Raw genomic sequence first — 13,641 nt, 5'->3', positions numbered from 1 at the left:
GAGGAGACACTGTGGTAATTTTATATTCCTTCAGCCATTATGCTGAAGTGATATCTTCTCAGCGCAATTCTCAAAAATGGTGTTAACGTGGATGTAATGTATTTGTGAGAGGTCTGTTTTAAACATGTTAGTGTCTGTTCCCTTTTAACTCTTTCACTTGGTGGTCGATATGCATCTTTACAAAAAAAATTCTGATTAGAGTTCAAAGTTGATTTTTGTTTGGTAAGCATAATTTAAAGTTGTTGAAAGATAAGTATAATGTATTACAGTCATTTTTCAATTCTTTTTATAGTTTATTTTATAATGAAAAAAAGAAAAGTATTTGTAAGACAATTTCTAAGAACCAAAAATATTGAGCAGTATTTAGTACTAGAAACATAATAAACATGCACCTTTTTACAGTAATGTTTCCTACATATTATAGAAGAGTGAATGCTTTATAGAATTTTGTTTTTTTTATAACATTTTGTGTAAATTTTAAAAGCATAATGTTTTTTAACCAAAATAATTTGCTGTGTAAAAGTAATTCCAAATACCAAGATATGACAAAAAGAATTAATTTTCTTAAAAAATTGACGTTTTGGTTGATTGCAATGCTCTGGAGTGGTTCCAGTGATTTAGCTACCTATGGGGCTGCTTTACACTTGGCTCTGGGATACTAGAACTGTATGGCTAACTTGGATAGTTCTGGTTATAAAAAAAAAAATAATAAACCATTTTTCTCTGAAAAAAATTGTTAAGGTTATATACATAAGTGTAGTTAAAAACTGAATTGAACACTAGTTAATTTTTTTGATATTTTGTTGACACTATTATATTTGTACCCCTCCAATTTTCATTGTATACACAATCAAGAATACCCCTTTAACTCTGGTTTTCATTCCATTTGAGATCTGTTTTTCAACTGAATATTTGAGTAAAAAAAACAAACTTTTTTTTAATCCTAAAATGATGAAGATGATGTCATGCCATTTATAAATTTTTATTTTTAAAGTAAATTAAAACCAAAAGTAATCAAAACTGTCATCAAGCTGTGCATTTTCTGAATTCTGAGAAAGAGAGAAATCATTGCAGAAAAATTTATAAAATTAGATATAATGCCATATGTAGAGTCTAGCATAAAATAATTCCATTATACTCTTTAAATATCTCCATTTCTTTTAAAACAAATAAAGTAGGACAACTTGTTTAAATAGGAAGTATTTCTCATGCAATAAGGTTTGATATATTAGAACTATGATTTTAGGAAGGGCTGTGTGGTATATTAATGTTTAGTAATCAGTTCATGAAACAGTTGTTTTTAATGAGCAGAATATTTATTTGATACTCGTATTCTCTTTGCACATTATTTCAGTAGTAAAAATATATCATATAATTTTGTAAATAACTTTGGAGATATTACTACTGTATGTATATCTTTATTTATTATTTTAATTCAAATTGTACAAATTATATTAAACTTACATGGATGGTAGGAAAGAATGAAGCAGCTCTGACTCTAAGCTCCAGGCTATGAAGCTGGCTTCAGAGTCTCAGCAAGGCTAAATCTAGTTGGTATTATAGACTAACTGTTGAAATGGAGTAAGCTAATAGAACTTGTTTGCTTTATTCTAATTTGACAGACCAGTGGAGTCCATTGAATCAAGAAGGTAAAAAACAGTATGACCGTGCCTTTCTCCTTCAACTTCAGTCTGAACCAATGTCACTAAAGAAGCCACAAGGTCTTCCAGATTTGGAAGTCATTAAAGATAAGGTACATAACTTAGTATTGGTGTTAACCCTACACATATGGCAGGGTCAAAATGAAAATGTCATGACATTTTTAAGAGTTACATCCATATTTGGCATACTTCACTGTGCATGTCAAAAACTTTTAGTATCTTGCATTCAGAATTTTATTACACTACATTTTTGTTATATCAGTGTGTCACAAAATCTTGGTTAATAATCCATATTTAAATAATATATAACCATAAGGTTCTTAGTTGTATGAGCCAATATTTAAAAAAAACAAAACAAAAAAGAAAACTTGAATTTCCTCTAGAGTGACATGTAGCACGTTTTTTTCTAGGTATTTTCTGTGTTTTATCCACCACCACTTGAAAAAGTACAAAATTAAATGTAAATTACTCACTATAAAATTATAATTGCTCGGACAAACCATAATTTTTATAGCCTTCAATTTAGTTTGGTTATAGAGCTATTGAATAGATAATCAGACCCCTCCTGCCACACCTGTCACATTTTCTTTTTCAGGATTTGTTAATAGTTCTTCCATACATTTAATTATGCATTACCTATAACCAATAGAAGGTCAAAGTTTATGATGTATCATATAACAGTGTGTTCCAAACAGATAGCAACAATTTCACTCGAGTACAAGCTATATTCCCATGAGAAAGTTAATGACTAGCTTGGATGAATTTGTAATGGCACTTATTGTGTAGTTAGAAAACCAGAAATGTTTTGAGAGTTAGGGAAAATTGTCTACATTTTGTATATCATTAGTCTATATTCTTTGGCCCATTATTTAATTAAATAAAAATTTAGTGCAATACTGCCATTGGTATAAAAAAAAAAAGTCAAGTATCCTTGACAGTGAACAGCAAGAAAATAGAAGACCTAAGTTTTTTCATTGTTTTTTTGTCATTGTTCATTCTGTGTTTGTTATTATAAAAGTAAGTAAAATGTAAGAATATGGATTGTTTTAGGTTAGTTAATATTAGATTAGGTAAATTAAGTTATAATAATAATCATTGTTTCATGAGCAGCTTGTGGGTAACGTAATTCAATAATGTAACATGAGTTGAGCCTTTCTTGAGTGATTCACAGGTTATAATGGTGCAGATAGTAGTTAGACATGGTTCAAAGGGCAATAAAACAATAACATTCAATTATAGATAGATGTATGCTGTTATGAGCTTTAAACAACTTACGATAAAATAATGTAGTTTTATGTTGTAAATTTGAAGTCATACTAGAAAGAAAAAGAGGGTATTTAGATTTATATCAACTTCTTTTCCGGTGGTTAAGAGGTTGGTCAAATTGACCACTCTTATGTAGAGATATGGTAGAGAAAATAACAATATATATAAAGTCTTGCAGATCTTTATTTTAGTTTGTCAGAAATATTTCCCTAACAGATAAGAGTTTGTGTTTGTTAAAATGTTAAATCTTCACTGTGTTTCATGTGATGCATCACATTCCAATATGTTCATTTTAGAATTAATGTTTACCAGTATGTAATTTTTTGACTGTTTATCTAATTAGAAACTCCAATTTTGCTTTACTGAGATATTAAAAATAAGAAAAGTGAAACATTTAGGACATGCCTTTCTCATCTCATTCAGTTTTCAAAAAAATGTCTTTATAAGATCCTTGTACAGTTATTTCATTTTAGCAACTGCAAATAGATATTTAGCATCAGCTTCATTGTTTGGGAATTTTGTTTTGTTTTTTTCCACAAGTAACTAACAAAATTTTGTAAACCTATTGATAGCTTAGTTAGAAAGTCAAATAAATTCTAGTTGTGTTGGGCATTGTGTTTTAATTCTTGATGTATTTTATTGTGTTTAAAATACATATTTGAAATAAACTAACAATTTTGTGGATAACCAGCAGAGTATGTAAATAGCTGTGCTAAGGAAATGTACCCTGAGAGTCTTCAGCAATGTTATTAGTCAAAAATGTTTTTTTACATATATCTTTTATTCATTATCAGGTATTTTATAACAGAATTAACTAAGATACAAAAAAATAGAATTTTTTTAGGTTAAAGAACAAAAGGTAATTGAAAAAAATGTCAAAAAATTCATAACTTACCATGATCTAACTGCATCATGTGATTATAATTTCTTCAGCTGTTTACACTAACTTCACCTACTATGGTTAATTGCATCTTATCTACATAGATAGTCTCTCAGGGGCATAAGGTAAAGCTAAAAACAGTCAGGTGTGAAAAGGTCAGAAGCTGAATGTGTTATGATAAATACTTGTAATTGTCTGCAGTCTTTCTAGAAAAAAGTATTAATATTTCATATTTTGCAAGTTTTCATTTCATTGTACATTGACTTTGCTACAGGTAGTGTTATTGTTGAGAAAATATGGTTATGCACATGAAGTATTAAATTGTAAAATGATGAAAAAATATTAGTATTCTTATTAAAATCACCTTTTATTCTGACTGATTCAGTAAATCTTCACAAATTCACAGACAATTTATCAGTAGAAATATTTTATTTAAAATTCAGATTTATATACAACATACTAATAATGTTTATAGTAGAAGCTTACCAAATTTCATAAGGGTATGATTATCACATTCATAGTTATAATTTGTAAAGTTTCATTATTGCTGAACCCACATACAGAAATAATATAAGCACCAGGAAAAGTAAATGAGGTTTACAGTGAAAGTGCTTATAATGCATTGTATGTATGATTTCAGGGGACAAAGTGAACAGTTTCACATCACAACCAAAACAACCCCAGTTTTTAATCACATCACTCTTTGTTTAGAGTTTCTTTCTCTTATATATGCCCAGCATGGCCAGAATGTTAGGGCATTTGACTTTTAATCTGAAGATCATGTGTTTGAATCCCTGTCACACCAAACATGATCACTTTTTCAGCTGTGAGGGTTTTATAAGTAGCCCAAGAGTTGCAGTGGGTGGTGATGGCTGGCTGCCTTCCCTCTAGTCTTACACTACTAAATTAGGAATGGCTGGCACAGATAGCCCTCATGTAGCTTTGCACAAAATTCCCAAAACAAAAAACTCTTATATGCTGTGTTCAAGACTTAACAATGTGAAAATACTCTAAAATTTCAGTTTAATATACCAAACCTGAAGCAGTTGATCATTTCTGAGAAATTCTTGCCAAATGTTACATGCAGTGTTTTCACACTTTTTCACGAACACAACTATTACATTTTGTAGAGGTCTGTTCATGACATTTAGAAGGTAGCTGCTCGGCACCCTCAGCCTCGCCAACTAGACAAGACTACATGCATGCACTGCACATTTAGCATTGAGTCATTTACAAACTCTCAGTATAGGCTTGATCCTGAGAACTGACCATGTGATCATTTTCACTTGTATATAATTTCAGTACTTTAACTTTTAATATAGTATGTGTACCTTCAGAAAATATGGCAGACTTTTAGTAAAGATTACAAGTTGTTTGTTCACAAAAATCATTTTTTAAGGAAGTAGTTTTCTAAAGATTTGTCTGTGAATATATTGAATCTTTTTTACCAGTCCCAGAATAAAATGATTTTTGTGTTAAAATTAACAATATTTTTCTTCATCTAAAAAATCTCAAATGTGCTTTGGGTAATCTTTAAAACTTCCTCAATACATTTCACACTTTTTTTTTCAATAAAACTTTATATTTTATTTGTTATTTTCTGAGTTTGATTGACCTCATAAGCACCAACAAAGAAAAATCTAACATCCCCTCTTTCTTTCTAGAATGACTTCAGATTGTAACATGAAACTACATTTGTTAATCCTAAGTAGTCTTAAACTTGTAATAGTATACCTAAATTTATTGTTTACTTGCTCTTTGAATGCTGTATTACTGTTAGTATTATTTGTGATATAAGTTGTACATCATTCAACACATGTGGGTCACATTACACTATTGACTTACATTATCCATTATCTACTCCAAGATATTTGCATGCTTGCTTCATGAAAAACTTGTATTATTATTTATTTTACTTAATCTATCCTTAAATAACTCAAAGTCTTCACATTTTAGTTACTTTTACAGTAATGAATTAAGAATACACATGGAAAACAATAAATAATTTAATTACTTAGACCTGCCTTTTTGGTTTTACTGTTGATGACACTTAATTCTAATTTTCTCTTATAATGATGGCATTAGAGTTCTAAGTAGTTTTTACTTAAATAATACACCAAGGAATGTAGAATAATAACATGCAAAAAGCAGACAATATCCCATTACTATTATAATTTATCTGGCTTTTTAACTGTGCAACATGAGGTGTTACAAATTCATCCAAGCCAGTCAATATGTTTCCTGTGGGAATTATGCTTGTACTAAGATAAATTAACATTTTCTTACATAGAAAATATTGTAATATAATACCTCATTTTTAGATGAAAACCTTGGCATTCTGTTGGTTAAAAATAGCATTAAATGTAAGAGAGGACTATTAACAAATCTTGAGAGGATGTGGCAAGAGGGGTCTGATTTTCTCTTTGATGGCTGTGTAACCAAACAAAATTGTAGGGTATAAAAATTATGCTTTGTCTGTGTGATGAGAATATACTTTCTGGAGTGGTAGTAAATAAAATGGAAAAGAGAAGATGCCTAAAGAAAAAATATCACATTTTTCATGCTAGGGAAAATTCAGGATTTGTTTTTTTTATATTGCTCTATAAAATTTAAAACTTGTATGCTATTAAAATGATTATCTATGATGTTATGTTGTACTAAGTAGTATATTGTGAATGATAAAAAGTAGTTTAATTAAATTTTGAATGGAACCACTGAAAACCTTGTGACCTGCACAGTTATGAATGCCAGTGACAAGAGGTGCAGTTACTCTGTTAAGTTACTTGATATTTTATTCAAAAAGCCAAAGAGACCATGTTTTGGAGAGTGTGATGAGGTCTCACAGAGAGAGAGAGAGGATTAATCTGAAAAAAAGATATATGACAATCTTGTTCAGTTGTGATATGTTCCAGTCACTTCTTTCTCTGGTTAATCGATTGTTGTATTAATTTATGACATATGAGGAGTTTGGTATTTCTTGCAGTTTTGAAGTTCTAAATTTTATGCCAGGAACAATTTTGTTCATGAAAAGCCATGTGAAGTAAAATTAAATATCGGGGTTTGAAGCTGAATAAAAATGTTATTAGAAGAAAAACATACTGTTTACCTCTTTTATATATATATAAATTAGTGTACGTCTTTACAAAGAGTTAAGATTTAGTTACCATAATGTGCTAAAGTGATGAATGTTAAAAAGATGCTAAGCAATATTTACTAATTACTAATCAAATCTACCAGAATGTTTTGTCTTTTGGATTTAAGAAAATGTTAACCTTACTGTATATTTTATTGTTAATTTCTTTTGTTTATTAATGTGTTTTAATATTTTGTGCCATATGTTTATGGTTTACAGTAACAAAAGAATTTCTAATGTAACATGTTTGTGCAACAGGCTAATCTTTCTAAACAAGTTGATATGAGGAGGACTGTAAATATGAATCAGTTTCGTAATTACCATTCAGATAACTGTTTCATGCCGTTGTATGCAGGTATCCAGCAAAGGAATGTAAGTCTTACCCTGTTTTTATTAAAATTGTTAAGTGAATTAGAAGATTAACAATATTTGGTTTGTATGGTTTATACTTCAAAGCCTAAGTTTGAAACTTGAAATATTTTAATTTAGTTCATTGATTAGTTTTACAAAATAAAACATTTCTTTGTGAATACATTTTATCCCCATAAAAATTCTTGTATGAATATTGAGAGAAAGAATGTAAATAATTGGATACTATCTAATTATTGCAAATTACAAGTATTGTGGACAGTACAACTTTTTATAATGACAAATTTTGATATCTTTAGTATGTATGTTAAAAACATTTGCTCTTCATTTTTTAAAACACTTTTAGTATGTTTTGCATACACCTGTTTAATGCTAAAAATAATATAAAAGCATTTTGTATAAAAAAAAAATGTCTTAGTGTAGGCAAGTGGTTTTATTAATAAAATAAATAGTGGTTTAGAGACATAAAAGCAGTAAAAATGTGATTTAAATGAAACTTAATCACATGTTTTTTTCAGTAGTTTAACATTTTTCTGCTTTTGATGCTTATATACAACTTTCAGTTTGAGAGTTAAGACTTTAATCAGTGTGGTATATTACCTCTAAGGTTAGTATTTGTTTATATACCTAAGGGTCAAGGGGGAGGTGCAGGAAGGAGACAGAGCCAACACAGCCGAGACAAAGGGAAGAAAATTACATCTTCGTTTAGTAAGGACGTGAAGCTTCATGAATCAGAAAATGCATGGAAACCTTCCTACAAAGCTCAAGAACCTGAATCTCCTCAGGAAAAGAAAACTCAGGTAACTTTGTTTTCATTGGTGTAAGTATGTAATTTTTTTGTACTGTCATAATTTTTGTAGCACTTGATTACCTTTCTTACTTAAAGAAGCAAAGTGATTTATCAGCTCTAAATAGACTCTGCCATTTTAAATTTAAATGCTACTTTATAATTTGTCATATTTGTAATTGTTGTTTTTAAAAATTGGTTTAATTGATATTAAACTTTTGGGGCATGTTTATACCTTGATATTAAGAACATTTTCTATTGCCTATTTTCTAAAGCTTTGAAACTAATGAAGACTTAGGTAACATGTATGTGTGATGTGAAAGTCATTCAGATTGATCAAATAGCATTTATATCATAGCACTAAATCTGTGTGAAGTAATAGTTATCAATATCTCAGGTTTTAATTTATCGTTTAATTAAGGTTGAATGCTTTATAAAATAATTTATGATTGTAATTGTGAAAATAACACATTATCAGTATATTTAGAGAAAAAATTCTTAAGGTTATCTACATTAGTGTATTTAAAAAAACAAATTTTAACATAATAGTCAAATATTTTTTTATAATATCACTGTGCAACAAATTTCAGGTTCAAAAAAAGTACAAGTTAAGTAAGACTTGTTTCTGGGTCAAAAAATTGTCCTGATTCTGAATCTGAACTTTATTCCTCCAGATTAGGCACCACTTTCCTGTACCATGAACCATATGTTTTATAATATACTGCAAAATATCGCGTATTGAACACAACATTGCAAATACTGAAAGTTACAAAAACAAAACTAAAATTTAGTTAGTATAACAAAATATTTATTGGTTATGAATTAAAAACACATACCTGTCAGTTTAAACAACTTTTGTTCTTCTAAGCCTCTTGTGTGGAGTGTGATCTTTTTTTTATACCCCAGCAGTAGTCTGCCAACATGCCAGGGTTCCATTTTCCTTTAAATTGTTGCTCCATCACTGAAATATCCTGATGGAATTTCTCGCCATGTTCATCACTCACATCACCAAGATTTTCCGCAAAATAATCCAAATGAGAGTGGAGCACATGAACTTTTAGAGACATGTTACATCCAATATCATGATAATGACTCAGCAGATCATTCACAACTTGCACATAGTCTTCTGAACAATGGTTCCCCAGGAAGTTATCACAAACTTTCTTGAATGACTCAAAGGCAAGCTTCTCTTTTCTCTTGAGATGTGTGATGAAGGTTTCATCAAGTACAATTTTTCGAATTTGGGGACCTATGAAGATACCTTCTTTAATTTTAGCTTGACTCAGGGAAGGGAACTTCTCTGCAAGATATGCAAATGTGGAGGATTCCTTGTCCAAGGCTTTCACAAATTGCTTAAACAAACCAAGTTTAATATGCAAAGGTGGTAAAAGAATTCTATCACTTTTCACAAGTGGTTTATGCATGATGTTGTGTTTTCCTTGCTCAATTTCATCTCGGGATTGACCAATCCTTGCGTACATAATGTTCAGTTCTTGCTCTGGAGTTCCATAAGCATAGGAAGCAGCAAAATTTAGTATAGCCAAGCTGAAGGCCAGTAAGCATGGCCACAACCTTGAAATCTGCACAAATATGCCAGTTATGGTCATCATACTGTATGCTTGTTAGAATTGCTTTCAGATTTTCATATGATTCTTTCATGGTTGTGCCATAAGCTATGGGAACAGAAGGCAGAGTGTTACCATTGTGTAGCAGAACAGCTTTGGTGCTGTCCTTGGATGCATCTATGCAAAGTCGCCAGTTGGTGTTATCATATGGTATTTCCAGTTGCTCAAAAAGTTCAGTGATGTCATTACAAAAGCATAAGTCATCCTTCATGGTAAATAATGCAAGCAGATCCTCTGTACGTTTCCTGTACAGTGGTATCTTCGCTCCTTTCTCAAGAAGATTACGTTCTTGAAGCCTTGATGCCAGAAACTCACTTTTGTCTTTGGTTAAATAGAGATCCCTGCACAAGTCATTTAGAGCCTCTTGAGAAAATGGTATTGGTTTATTCTCACTTTCTGAATGATTGGGCTCCACATATTCAACACTGGAATGTTCATCTGCACTGCTGGAACTCTGCATTTCTTGATCTGGAGGTTTGGGCACAGGTAACTTTTCTGAGTGCTCTACTGGGCACATTGTGGATTGCAAATTTGGGTAAACAATGTGCTTCTTTTTCTTTGCTGTAGTACAGCCTGTAAAGTCTTGCTGACAGAAATAGCAATCATTAGAGTGATCTTTCTGCTCACACCAAATCATTGGCACACCAAACTTCATGTGAACATTTTTTCCTGCATACCAGGCACTCAATGTCTTCACACATGTAAGGCAACACACTTGAGGAGCCCATGACTTGTCCTGGTCTCCTAAGTCACAAACGAAGTACACCTTGTACATTTTCTTGATATGGCGTGTAATACTGCGCTTTTCTTTAGCAAAAGTTAATTCCCCACGTATGTAACAGAATCTGTTTGGATCATTTTTGCACTGTCTTGCACTCATTGTTGAAAACAAATAAGATCTGAAAGAAAAAAAAACAAACATTAAACACAAGCTTTGATGTATAAAGTATTAAGTGAGAAACTCAATTAAATATAAGCACACAATAATAAACCAGAAAATATGATTTTAAACTGTACTATGCTATTTATCATATCACATTGTAGGTGTTACTAAGATTGGTCTCTAGCCCTGTGTTGAAAACCATTTTACAATGCGGTAGAGAATTTTATTTAATAATAATGACAAAAAGGGTATACAGTGACAATTCTGCAAAAACCATGCCTCATTCAACAAAAAGAAGTCCAGAAATGGATTTTCCATGTCATTTTGCATATAAAAATGGCCACAGATCTCTTGTACTTTTTTTGAGTGTTGCACAGTGTATTTTGGTGACCCATTTTTATGTTTTTATCTCTCCCATTTTCATTATATACACAGTATAGAATACCTTTTTAGTTCTGGTTTTCATTCTTTAGTAGAAGTAAGTTCTAGAAGTAGTGCTTTGTCCCTGTGTACTTTAGTCTCTGAGCACACAAGCTATGTCAAGGTGGTTGCTTGCTTTCAATATTAGGTACCTACACCAGCCCCTTTACTGTTTAAATGTGAGATTATAGATTTGTGTGATAAGTAAGACCATTGTTTGAATTAACATTTTCTAACACTAAAAACAACTTCCAATGGGTACTTGCCTCTTCTTACACACTTCCTTCCCTCCCCACTGTCAGTGTTCTTCTTAAATCCTTCCTGTTTTTGAAAGTAAGGATTGAGCAGGAGCATCAGAGGATGCTGGCTGTATTATTTTAGATGGTGCAGTACTATTGATGGTGGGTGATCACATGTTGTATAAAGTGTTGTGTCTTTTGGTATAAGTGGATATAAACAGTATTTGTCTGTTGAAGAATTGTAAAAAAATTCTGTATACATTTCTTTTTTTGTAAGTAGACCCCTGCTTTTTAATGTAACAAAATTACTGTTTTTTTGGGTTTTTTCTTTCTGTACAGCTGGGTCAAGGATGTGTATATTGGTCTTTTACATTGTTACTACATTCAAGTTCAATAACTTTATCATCAGTGAATGTCAATAAACTTGACATCAAAATTTAGTTTATAATTATAGGTTTTAACATAATTCCAAAAACATGTATTTGAAAATATTAAACTTTTTTTTTTTATGCCACGTGCATCTGAGTTAAATAATTCTGAAATGTAGAATTCTGGATCTTTTAAAATAGGATGGTTACAGTTTCCAACAAATCAGAAACACAAAGTGTACATAGTTATAAGTAAGAATGTACAATTTGAACTTCATATTTTTATTTTTGTTTATTAAAATGACAATAAATTTGTCACTGTTACCAGAGAAAGAACTCTTCACACTTTTACAATCTGTCATTCAAGATTGTTTGCTGACCATATTTACGTGGCTGATGGGAGTATTTCTCAATAGTCTGTGTTAGACAATATTCATACTAATAATAATGATACTATCACTCAGACTGTAAAACCATTGAAAATTCACAAACAAATCTTTAGAAATATTTAAATAAACAGTCTGTTTTTTTGTATGTGTACAACAGACTTGTTATGCTTATAAAACACATACAGATGTTATTAAGGTAAAGTTGGTAAACTAAGAGTTATTTTAGGTATAATTCACAATGCCATGGTAGGTCAAATAGACAAAATTTGTTTTAAGGTTGAAGAATAAATTTGTTTTTTATAAATAAAAGTTATTAGTTATCACAATAAAAGCTAGACAACATCTCTTATCATATTTTCTGGTTAATAAGCTACAAGTACAAGACTAGAGTCAGGCAATTTAATTGATTACTTGTGAATAATGATTGGCTTTTCTATTAGTGTTTTGGATTATTCCAGCAGTTGATTAACATAAATTGTGATAAATGCTAAAAATACTCAAAATACAAGCATTAGTTTCCTTGGAGAAAGTTTCATCTTTTGTTTCCTTTCTTTCTTTTAGGAGTTGTACAAGAAAGTGCAAGGTATCCTAAACAAATTAACCCCTCAAAAATTTAAAACTCTGGTTAGTCAAGTGAAAGAACTTCCTATTGACAATGAAGAACGATTGAAGGGTGTTATTAATCTAGTCTTCAAAAAAGCCATAGAAGAACCTAGCTTCAGTGTACCTTATGCAAATATGTGTAAAACTCTAGCTGTGGTATGTATTATCTTAATAACTGAATTAATGTACTGTGACTGTTAACTTGTGCAATTAATTCTGTTTAAGTAAATCATTGCCTCTTCCTCATACTTACTTTTTATTTCCTAGTTGTTTAATGTATAACAGCACTAAATTTTATGAATAAACTTGAAAACCTTTGATTAAAAACATTGTCAGGTTGAACCAACTTTTATTTGAAGAAAATCTTTTGATCTGCTATTCATGTCAGTGTTGTTTCCAGAAAAGCTAAATCAGTGAAACCTTTTGAAGTTTGTGAGATTAATTTCTGTCTTGTTTAAAAATCTTGTTACAATAAGTTCAAATAACTCTGTAAGGAAAAATTGATCTTTCAAGAATTATTAGATTTTGTAAAATAAAACATGTAAATGGAAACAGTATATTGACTTACTACTCATGAGCTGTTGTACATAAAAATTCTTGTGACCTAAAATTTAAATAGCTCAGTAGAGAAACAAGTATTTACTGAATTTGTAAAATATCAGAAATTTTGATTATATTCCATCTACAAATTTGAAATGTTCCCTGAAAGCGAATACTATTCTTGAATGCAAAAAAAAATTTTGTATAGTGCTAGAGGATTACTTAAGATTTGTGTTTGTGTAGTTGAAGGGTTAACAGGTAATCAGTATTTTCTTAATTTGAGGTCGTGTCCAAGAGCAACAAGTGTCAGTTGTTACAAAATTAGTGTTCACTCTTTTGTAAAACAATTTTTAAATTAGGTAACAAACACTTGTAACAAAATATGAATGTATTTCATGATTAAGTTATTAGGAAATACAATTTTTATTCTTTAAAGTGTGTTTTTACAGAAGCAGTTATGTTCACCATACAACAAATA

The 13,641-nt window shown here is 30.4% G+C and overlaps 1 pseudogene across 1 annotated transcript in view; it reads left to right on the top strand.

Annotated features, from left to right (window-relative positions):
* Positions 1–13,641, top strand: part of LOC143252703 (eukaryotic translation initiation factor 4 gamma 3-like) — a 110,538-nt pseudogene that overhangs the window by 63,708 nt on the left and 33,189 nt on the right. Inside the window, exons 11-14 of the transcript XR_013029113.1 lie at positions 1,623–1,753; positions 7,199–7,312; positions 7,942–8,109; positions 12,582–12,779. The product of XR_013029113.1 is annotated as a eukaryotic translation initiation factor 4 gamma 3-like (transcript). The remainder of the gene's footprint in view (positions 1–1,622; positions 1,754–7,198; positions 7,313–7,941; positions 8,110–12,581; positions 12,780–13,641) is intronic.

This window comes from Tachypleus tridentatus, chromosome 1 (assembly GCF_004210375.1).
Source record: "Tachypleus tridentatus isolate NWPU-2018 chromosome 1, ASM421037v1, whole genome shotgun sequence".
Taxonomy (NCBI): domain Eukaryota; kingdom Metazoa; phylum Arthropoda; class Merostomata; order Xiphosura; family Limulidae; genus Tachypleus; species Tachypleus tridentatus.
Note: the sequence above shows the minus strand (reverse complement) of the source record. Positions and strands in the feature narration are given on the sequence as shown.